Below are 10189 nucleotides of genomic sequence, written 5' to 3' on the forward strand. Positions count from 1 at the left end.
TCTTTTTTTCTTAATTTTCGACACTTAAAAAAAAAAACAAATTCTAAAATCCTGCAGTTTTCACACCAACCGCTGAGCCTCAAAATAGTCTGACGCTTCCTGTTCTGTAGAACAAACCTCTCAGCTGTCATCACTATTGAAGATGGTCACAGCTCACCTCCTCCACTCACTGCACAGGTCATAGAGAATGCCCACAACATTCTCCTATTGAGTTAGGCCTCCTTCCCACGAGCGTGACGGGGTCCGCCGCGTAATATTACGCAGTGAAGCCCGTCACGGCGCCCCCCAGAGCCCCTATACTTACCTGCGGGAGATAGCGTGAAATCGCTTCCCCGCCCACCACCGCCGCGTCACCGCCCGTCACCGCCCACCACCGCCGCGTCACCGAGCGTGTCACGTGACGCGGCCGGCCGCGTCATTTGGCGTCAGATGACGCTCGGCGGTGGGCGGGAAAGCGTTTTTTCACGCTATCTCCCGCTGGTTACAGCGGGAGATAGCGTGAACGGACGGCTTCCATTGACTGCAATGGAAGCCGTCAGTGCGTACAGCCCGTCCTCACCCGCAGAAAATAGAGCATGCTGCGGGTGAGGACGGGAGAAATCGCGGTGCGTAATTCCGCGGTGGAATTACGCATCGTGAGCATTGTGCTATTAGGTTCAATAGAACCTAATAGCTGCGGGCAACGCAGCGGATTTTCGCCGCGAATTACGCGGCGGAAATCCGTTCGTGGGAAGGAGGCCTTAGTGGGTCAGCTACTGTCCATTGTGTGAATGGCCCATGAGGGTGCTGTAAAGTATATCATGGCAGCCCCCATAATCGTGTTGAGACAATAGAATGGAAAAAAAAACTACAATTAGGACAATTATGAAGAGATGGTGAAACACATTCCATGTTTACGATCAGGTTTTCATGGGCAAAAAAATATAGTTGATGGTTACAGCTCACCTCCTCTGCCTCCCTGCACTGGTCACAGAGCATGCCCACAACACTCTCCCAAAGAAGTCAATGGGTCCCCTCCTGTCCATTGTGTCTATGACTCACGAGGATGCTGGAAAGCATCTCTAAATGTTAACATCAGCTCAGGCAAGATGGCCGCTCCCATAGTCATGTACAGACAGCATATTAGTAGTTTACACTGCGGTTATTCCTGCTGCCGATTCCAGCCAATGAGGTGGCTGGAATCGGCACCATGTGACCTCCCATTGTGCACGAGCAGTACAGTTCAGCTGCCGTGCACGATGAGAGCTGTGCCCGCGCCCACGTGACCGGTGACGTCACCGGTACTTGAATTTGCCCGCGAATTCCGAGCCTACAGAGGAAGCTGATGGTTGGAGCCTTTTATACTTTCAACGTGGGAGAGGAAGATTTCTGCGCTGTGTGGTGAGTACCTACCTGAGATTAATGTGCTGTGTACCTACCTGAGATTAATGCGCTGTGTGGTGAGTACCTACCTGAGATTAATGCGCTGTGTGGTGAGTACCTACCTGAGATTAATGCGCTGTGTGGTGAGTACCTACCTGAGATTAATGCGCTGTGTGGTGAGTACCTACCTGAGATTAATGCGCTGTGTGGTGAGTACCTACCTGAGATTAATGCGCTGTGTGGTGAGTACCTACCTGAGATTTATGCGCTGTGTGATGAGTACCTACCTGAGATTAATGCGCTGTGCGCTACGTGTGGTGAGTACCTACCTGAGATTTAGGCGCTGTGCTGCTATGTGTGGTGAGTACCTACCTGAGATTAATGCGCTGTGTGGTGAGTACCTACCTGAGATTAATGCGCTGTGTGGTGAGTACCTACCTGAGATTAATGCGCTGTGTGGTGAGTACCTACCTGAGATTAATGCGCTGTGTGGTGAGTACCTACCTGAGATTAATGCGCTGTGTGGTGAGTACCTACCTGAGATTAATGCGCTGTGTGGTGTGTACCTACCTGAGATTAGTGCGCTGTGTGGTGAGTACCTACCTGAGATTAATGCGCTGTGTGCTGAGTACCTACCTGAGATTAATGCGCTGTGTGGTGAGTACCTACCTGAGATTAATGCGCTGTGTGGTGTGTACCTACCTGAGATTAATGCGCTGTGTGGTGAGTACCTACCTGAGATTAATGCGCTGTGTGGTGAGTACCTACCTGAGATTAATGCGCTGTGTGGTGAGTACCTACCTGAGATTAATGCGCTGTGTGGTGAGTACCTACCTGAGATTAATGCGCTGTGTGGTGAGTACCTACCTGAGATTAATGCGCTGTGTGGTGAGTACCTACCTGAGATTAATGCGCTGTGTGGTGAGTACCTACCTGAGATTAATGCGCTGTGTGGTGAGTACCTACCTGAGATTAATGCGCTGTGTGGTGAGTACCTACCTGAGATTAATGCGCTGTGTGGTGAGTACCTACCTGAGATTAATGCGCTGTGTGGTGAGTACCTACCTGAGATTAATGCGCTGTGTGGTGAGTACCTACCTGAGATTAATGCGCTGTGTGGTGTGTACCTACCTGAGATTAGTGCGCTGTGTGGTGAGTACCTACCTGAGATTAATGCGCTGTGTGCTGCTGTGTGGTGAGTACCTACCTGAGATTAATGCGCTGTGTGCTGAGTACCTACCTGAGATTAATGCGCTGTGTGCTGAGTACCTACCTGAGATTAATGCGCTGTGTGGTGAGTACCTACCTGAGATTTAGGCGCTGTGCTGCTATGTGTGGTGAGTACCTACCTGAGATTAATGCGCTGTGTGCTGAGTACCTACCTGAGATTAATGCGCTGTGTGCTGAGTACCTACCTGAGATTAATGCGCTGTGTGCTGAGTACCTACCTGAGATTAATGCGCTGTGTGCTGAGTACCTACCTGAGATTAATGCGCTGTGTGCTGAGTACCTACCTGAGATTAATGCGCTGTGTGCTGAGTACCTACCTGAGATTAATGCGCTGTGTGCTGAGTACCTACCTGAGATTAATGCGCTGTGTGCTGAGTACCTACCTGAGATTAATGCGCTGTGCGCTACGTGTGGTGAGTACCTACCTGAGATTAATGCGCTGTGTGGTGAGTACCTACCTGAGATTAATGCGCTGTGTGCTGTGAGTACCTACCTGAGATTAATGCGCTGTGTGCTGTGAGTACCTACCTGAGATTAATGCGCTGTGTGCTGTGAGTACCTACCTGAGATTAATGCACTGTGTGTGGTGAGTACCTACCTGAGATTAATGCGCTGTGTGCTACGTGTGGTGAGTACCTACCTGAGATTAATGCGCTGTGTGGTGAGTACCTACCTGAGATTAATGCGCTGTGTGTGGTGAGTACCTACCTGAGATTAATGCGCTGTGTGCTACGTGTGGTGAGTACCTACCTGAGATTAATGCGCTGTGCGCTACGTGTGGTGAGTACGTCACCTGAGATTTGCGCGACGCCACCTGACGCAACCTGTCTTTTTTTGCAGATTTGTGCGCTACGTGTGGAGACGCGGCCACCCGAGATTTGTGCGCTTTTTTTTGCAAACTTACGTGTGGAGATGATCCTGACGTTTGGACGCGTTTTGAGAAGAATTTCGCTTCGCTTGCACACAAGCTGACATAACTCGTCGAGGTAAGCTGCTGCATCTGCTAAAATTTTCATTGCGTGCATCTGCTCATATGTGCTTATTTTGCGCATATTTGCAGGTTTTCGTGTGTGCGTACGTGTATATATAATATATGATTCTTCTGACCAGGTTGGGGGAGTAGTGGTCAATGTAAGTGGGTAGAGCGGATCTAGGGATCAGTAATACTGGTGTGATGTGACTGTTAACCTGCTGATTTTTCGTTATTTCCTGCAGATCTGACGTCCTTGAGAATGGGAAGGCTGGCGGACAGTGAAGAGACCCTCGACGTTCAGCAATCTTGAAACCCTTCGTTTTATGGACTACTTTTTGCCGGTGACTCACCTTTTTTTTTTTTTTTTGGTATTTTTGGATAGACTAAGCTTTTATTTATTTTCTTGCAAACTTTTTTCCTTCTTCTTTACAGGTGAGCTGATAAGTAATTTCAAGATTACCACACTGCGTTTGCTCACAATCATTGTTGAAGCAGCAGAGAGACTGACGGTCCTAGATGTTGGCTCAGTAGGACGCTTTCAAGATGGGCATGTTTGCAAATCGAAGTGATTCTTACATTGTTTTTTCTGTGCCTTGTTGTACTTCGTTTAAGTGGTAAAAATGGGCAGTTAGAAGTTGTGTATATTAATTAAAATTAAGAATATTGACAACATTTTGAATAACTTGTAATTTTTTAACATTTGCAAATGTTATATCTCATATGTGCAAGCATACTCTACAAATCTTTGCCAACATATATTTCCATCTGTTCACTTTATTCTAGACGCACATTTGCAAAAACCTCTTTTGTTTGGAACCATTTTGGAGACATTCAAGTTGAACCTCATTTTTCCTCATTTTGCTAAATCCTTTTTCCTCCACCGAGCCAAGATTGCAAAGGCTCGTGGGTGTCAGAATACATACCCCCTAAAATGGCCCTATTTTACAAAGTACACCCCTTAATGTGTTCACTGAGTGGTGTGAGGAGTATTTAGATCACACATTTTCAGGAATTAATGGAATTATGATTAAAAAAAATTATAATAAGGCTTTATTTCGGCTAATGTGCTATTCTAAATTTTTTTCCACCAAAAATCATCATTTTCATGTGCACTGACACCCCAAAATGGATACCCCTGTTTGTATTGTTTTCAGAAATGTACCCATTGTGGCCCTAATGTTATGTTAGTATGCACAAATGGGACCCAAAATGTAATCAGTACTATGTGGCTTTCTGAACAGACTGTTATGATCGTGTGGGCAGATTTAGTAGACTGCCAACACCATCGTGACCAAAGAACTAGTAGTCTAGTAGTATACATGCACACAGGAAATTCACATGGAATCCATGCCACTGACCCTGTGCTAAAGAGGGGGGGGGGGGGTGTCGACAGTGGCCCAACCTAAGCATATACATCCCCAAATAAGAGGGCGGCCCAGCGGTCTTCGGAACTGGGCCATAGCTGATCCTAGGAGCCACAGAACAGGACACACGCATGGCATATAACAGAGACGGAACAGAATACACAGAGATAGAAAACACTGCATACAGAAGCCAAAAATGCAACCACTACTAACAGGCTGATTATAAAGAACAGGTATTACTTGACATTGTAGACAAAACGTGAAGCAAGCGGGCGAACTTCTAAGCTCCTGGTTATACCGCTAGTCCCTACACTAACCATGAGTCCAGGAGACCCGGACAATACTGCCCACTTGGCCTGTAGCAGCAGCCACAATGCATACTCGAGTATAGCCGATCCCAGTGTTAGCCGAGGTACCTAATATTACCCCTTGCCTTATACTCAAGTCAATAATTGACCCCAGGTTTTTGGGGTAAAAGTTGGTACCTTGGCTTATACTCAGGTCGGCTTAGACTGAAGTATATCTGATTACATACAAAAACCTAATGAAATAAGAGCAATCGTTGCATGCAAAGCATTAACCCTTTCCAATCCACTTATTTTTTCTCACCCATTCTCCCCAGCTCCAAATAAATTGGTTCTGGGGAGAATGGGTGAGAAAAAATACACTTTCCCTGCACCCTCCTGAGCTGACAGAGTTCAGGAGGGTGCAGGGAGGGACCTGCTTACCTGTCCGGCGTCTTCAGTACTCTCCTTCTGCCTCCCGGTTCGGCGATCATGTGACTGCTGGGGTAAGGTAACACCGGCGGTCACATGATCGCCGGCCAGAATCTATGCATTACATAGCGCTAAGTAATGTGTAAAGGAGAAGGCAGAAAGGATTAAAATCCCTTTCTGCCTTCTCCTCGGGGGTCTTCGATGAGGACCAGTGCAGGAGTGCATCTGCACCCGATGTGCCTGACGATCGGTTGCAGATCCACTCCTGCACTGCAGTGTCGGGCCTGCCCCGACATTGGAGGGAAATTATGATGTCGGGGCAGGCCCGACATTGGACTGGAAAGGGTTAACAGCGGGAATCTGTTGTCTCACCCATCCCCTCTGTGGCTGCGGGAGGCCAACTGTCATTAGCAACAGTCTTCAGCAGTAGATGGTGTGGGCTCAGATCTGTAGGATGTAGATGCAAGTCCATTCCAGAAAGCTGCTTCCTAACATATACATACATTCACGTGCTGTGGTGGCAAGGGGTTAAAAGGGTTCCCTGGGACTCCAGTACTGATGATCTATGCGCAGTGAAGTGGTGATCTGCCTGCCAGAATCCCTGCCAATCAGCTGATGACGAGTGCGCACCGCTGCCACTTCAGTCTATGCCAGACGCAGCACCGTACATTTCCGGCTGTACACGCCTGCATAGGATTGCATTTCAATACGCAATCCTATGCAGAAGGCCGTGGTTTGTCTACGCGAAATCACGCGCAGAAAACAAACCGCGGCATGCTCTAATTCTGTGCGGGGTTCGCAGAGCCCCGTACAGAAACGCCACTCGCTGGCTGCCGGCTCTGCGCATGTGCCGTCTGCTGGCACATGAGTCAGAGCTGCGGGAGCGGGCGAGTTCCGCACTGCTCTCTGCAGGCGCTCAGGTCGGGTCCCGTTGCGAGCAGCTGGATGCGACACGGCCGTCTGCAGGCGGCCTTAGGCCTCATGTCCACTGGAAAAATACAATCCGCGTAGAATCAGCTTTCAATTGTATAATTTTCATGCAGATATCCGCACACATTGCTGTCAATGTGATAGCAATGTGGCCGATCCGCGGTAAAATGGAGCATGCCGCGGTTTTTTCTCCCACGCATGAAAAACGCAATTCTATTAAAATTCCATCCACGGGTGCAAAAATCAGTTTAATGGACGGGATGGCCAATGATTCCCTAGGGGCAAATCCGCTGCGGAAACCGCAATTCCATTTTGCTAGTGGACATGAGGCCCTAGGGCTCCTTCCCACAGACGGATCTACCGTGTTTCCCCGAAAGTAAGACAGTGTCTTTCTTTTTATCCCCAAAAGCCCCACTATGTCTTACTTTCGGGGTATGTCTTATATTGGAAAATGGAGCATGAAAAAATCTGGACCATGCTCCATTTTCATGCGGGTCTCCCGGGACACAAAAATCAAATTGTACTCACACGCTCTGGTTCTTCTCTTCGCCGCGGCGCCATCTTCTCTCAGTCGCGGCCGGATCATTTTGCTTCGGCCCGGCGCATGTGCGGGGCACGTCACCGACGTCATCATGCACATCCGCCGAGCCGAAGAAAGAAGATCCGGCCGCGACGAGAGAAGATGACGCCGCAGCGAAGGAAGTATCCGGAGCGTGTGAGAGGTAAGTTAATTCTGATTTATTCCTATTTTCAGCGCTCATGTCCGTGGGGCAGGAGGGACCCGCTGCAGATTCTACATGGAGAATCCGTAGCGGGCCTGATTTTCCCCGTGGACATGAGGCCAAAGGCGGCAGACGCGGTGACGTATGGAGGGGGGGCGGCGCGGAAGTGGGCAGGAGGCGGCGCGCAGCTACCGTAGATGAGAGGGAGGCGGCAATACCCCCGTGTTTCCCCGAAAGTAAGACATATGTCTTACTTTCGGGGTACGGCTTACATTGGCCGACCCCCCTGAAACTCCCGATACGTCTTACAATCGGGGGGTGTCTTACTATCGGGGAAACACGGTATTCAACCTAATAGCTCAATGCTTACGGTGCGTAATTTCACAGCGGAATTCCGCACCGTAAAATGCCGCGGGTATACGCGCGGACGGCTTCCATTGCAGTCTGTGGAAGCCGTCCATTCACGCTATTTTCCGCTGTAGCACAGCGGAAAATAGCGTGAAACCGCCTCTACGCCTACCGCCAGCCGCGTCACATGGCGCTGCGGTGCGTCTCACGCTCTATTACCCATGCGCACTGAGGCGTCATGCGGGACTCCGGAACCAGAGGTAGGTATTGGGGTCTCTTGGGGCTGCCGTGATGGGCTCCGCCCCGGAATTCCATGGCGGAGCTCGTCGCAGCCGGCTTTACAGCGTGGGTAATCAGGAGCCTGAAAACATAAATAAGGTAAAACAAAAAAACAAATTCAAATCACGTTTTATTATTTATTAAAAATTTGGATTTTACACCAAGTGTCATTCCCTGATAAACCGAAGGCCGCTGTGTTTGGGGATCTTTTCTGTTTACTCAATCGGTGTAAAATATTGCGCAGTTTTTCAGGATACTCCAAAAAGCTTATAAAAAAAAAAAAAAAGGTGAGTCACCGGCAAAAAGCAGTCCATAAAACGAAGGGTTTCAAGATTGCTGAACGTCGAGGGTCTCTTCACTGTCCGCCAGCCTTCCCATTCTCAAGGACGTCAGATCTGCAGGAAATAACGAAAAATCAGCAGGTTAACAGTCACATCACACCAGTATTACTGATCCCTAGATCCGCTCCACCCACTTACATTGACCACTACTCCCCCAACCTGGTCAGAAGAATCATATATACGTACACACACGCGCGTGCGTACACACACACGCGTGCGTACACACACACGCAAGCGAAAACCTGCAAATATGCGCAAAATAAGCACGTATGAGCAGATGCACGCAATGAAAATTTTAGCAGATGCAGCATCTTACCTCGACGAGTTATGTCAGCTTGTGTGCAAGCGAAGCGAAATTCTTCTCAAAACGCGTCCAAACGTCAGGATCATCTCCATACGTAAGTTTGCAAAAAAAAGCGCACAAATCTCGGGTGGCCGCGTCTCCACACGTAGCGCACAAATCTGCAAAAAAAGACAGGTTGCGTCAGGTGGCGTCGCGCAAATTTCAGGTGACGTACTCACCAGACGTAGCGCACAGCGAATTAATCTCAGGTAGGTACTCGCCGCGCACAGCGCATTAATCTCAGGTAGGTACTCACCACACAGCGCATTAATCTCAGGTAGGTACTCACCACACAGCGCATTAATCTCAGGTAGGTACTCATCACACAGCGCATTAATCTCAGGTAGGTAGTCACCACACATAGCAGCACAGCGCCTAAATCTCAGGTAGGTACTCACCACACGTAGCGCACAGCGCATTAATCTCAGGTAGGTACTCATCACACAGCGCATTAATCTCAGGTAGGTACTCACCACACGTAGCGCACAGCACATTAATCTCAGGTAGGTACTCACCACACAGCGCATAAATCTCAGGTAGGTACTCAGCACACAGCGCATTAATCTCAGGTAGGTACTCAGCACACAGCGCATTAATCTCAGGTAGGTACTCAGCACACAGCGCATTAATCTCAGGTAGGTACTCAGCACACAGCGCATTAATCTCAGGTAGGTACTCACCACACAGCGCATTAATCTCAGGTAGGTACTCACCACACAGCGCATTAATCTCAGGTAGGTACTCACCACACAGCGCATTAATCTCAGGTAGGTACTCACCACACATAGCAGCACAGCGCCTAAATCTCAGGTAGGTACTCACCACACGTAGCGCACAGCGCATTAATCTCAGGTAGGTACTCACCACACAGCGCATTAATCTCAGGTAGGTACTCAGCACACAGCGCATTAATCTCAGGTAGGTACTCACCACACAGCGCATTAATCTCAGGTAGGTACTCACCACACAGCGCATTAATCTCAGGTAGGTACTCACCACACAGCGCATTAATCTCAGGTAGGTACTCACCACACAGCGCATTAATCTCAGGTAGGTACTCACCACACAGCGCATTAATCTCAGGTAGGTACACAGCACATTAATCTCAGGTAGGTACTCACCACACAGCGCAGAAATCTTCCTCTCCCACGTTGAAAGTATAAAAGGCTCCAACCATCAGCTTCCTCTGTAGGCTCGGAATTCGCGGGCAAATTCAAGTACCGGTGACGTCACCGGTCACGTGAGGCGCGGGCACAGCTCTCATCGTGCACGGCAGCTGAACTGTACTGCTCGTGCACAATGGGAGGTCACATGGTGCCGATTCCAGCCACCTCATTGGCTGGAATCGGCAGCAGGAATAACCGCAGTGTAAACTACTAATATGCGTACAGACACTAGAATGAAAGAGAACCACAATGAGAAAATGAAAATCCGTTTAGAAAAATCTTTTACTATCTGGTTTTAACCCCTTAGTGACCAGCCGTGCCTCAAGGACCAAGTGATATTCATCATCACATTGCAAGAGCCATAATTTGTTGACATAGTTAGTTTTGTGGGGGGAGGACAAGTTGTATTTTGTAA

At 48.8% G+C, this 10189-nt stretch overlaps 2 long non-coding RNA genes across 4 annotated transcripts; one reads left to right on the top strand and one right to left on the bottom strand.

Annotated features, from left to right (window-relative positions):
• The first annotated feature begins 1132 nt into the window (after positions 1 to 1132).
• LOC136620050 (uncharacterized) lies at positions 1133 to 4237 on the top strand. Of its 2 annotated transcripts, none has more exons than XR_010791114.1 (4): positions 1133 to 1380; positions 3433 to 3578; positions 3808 to 3906; positions 3998 to 4237. It is a non-coding gene; the product is annotated as an uncharacterized lncRNA (long non-coding RNA). The 2 variants fall into 2 exon arrangements; XR_010791115.1 differs by lacking the exon at positions 1133 to 1380 and adding an exon at positions 1421 to 1439.
• Positions 4238 to 8037: 3800 nt separating this feature from the next.
• Positions 8038 to 9978, bottom strand: LOC136620051 (uncharacterized). 2 transcript variants are annotated; one of them, XR_010791116.1, is made up of 3 exons: positions 9730 to 9978; positions 8582 to 8727; positions 8038 to 8319 (listed from the first exon to the last, which is right to left on the bottom strand). It is a non-coding gene; the product is annotated as an uncharacterized lncRNA (long non-coding RNA). The 2 variants fall into 2 exon arrangements; XR_010791117.1 differs by lacking the exon at positions 9730 to 9978 and adding an exon at positions 9671 to 9689.
• Positions 9979 to 10189: the final 211 nt, after the last annotated feature.

Source organism: Eleutherodactylus coqui, chromosome 3 (genome assembly GCF_035609145.1).
Source record: "Eleutherodactylus coqui strain aEleCoq1 chromosome 3, aEleCoq1.hap1, whole genome shotgun sequence".
Taxonomy (NCBI): Eukaryota; Metazoa; Chordata; class Amphibia; order Anura; family Eleutherodactylidae; genus Eleutherodactylus; species Eleutherodactylus coqui.